General features: G+C 28.5%; 1 protein-coding gene across 1 annotated transcript in view; it reads right to left on the bottom strand.

Annotated features, from left to right (window-relative positions):
• LOC119593162 (DNA methyltransferase 1-associated protein 1-like) overlaps positions 1 to 281 on the bottom strand; it is a 10954-nt gene that overhangs the window by 9646 nt on the left and 1027 nt on the right. The window lies entirely within an intron of this gene.

Below are 281 nucleotides of genomic sequence, written 5' to 3' on the forward strand. Positions count from 1 at the left end.
CCCAGAGCTTTTTCGTACCCCTTTTCCAAAAAATTTTTTAATCGATCTGTTACTTTTGAAGGATACTGACAAAAATTAAACAAAAATATTAAAAATTTTTAAAAACGGCATTTTCTAAAAAAAAAAAGTTTCTCGTCCCGCTTTTCACAAAAGATATTATCTGTCTAAATTTTTAGGCACCCAGCAAAAAGCTTTAAAATTTCCCGCAGAGTTTTGGACGTGATTTTGTTTTTTTATTTCATTACCCATTTTTTTTTGGCAAATTTTTGAAAAATGGGAAA

Source organism: Penaeus monodon, chromosome 31 (genome assembly GCF_015228065.2).
Source record: "Penaeus monodon isolate SGIC_2016 chromosome 31, NSTDA_Pmon_1, whole genome shotgun sequence".
In the NCBI taxonomy this organism is placed as follows: Eukaryota; Metazoa; Arthropoda; class Malacostraca; order Decapoda; family Penaeidae; genus Penaeus; species Penaeus monodon.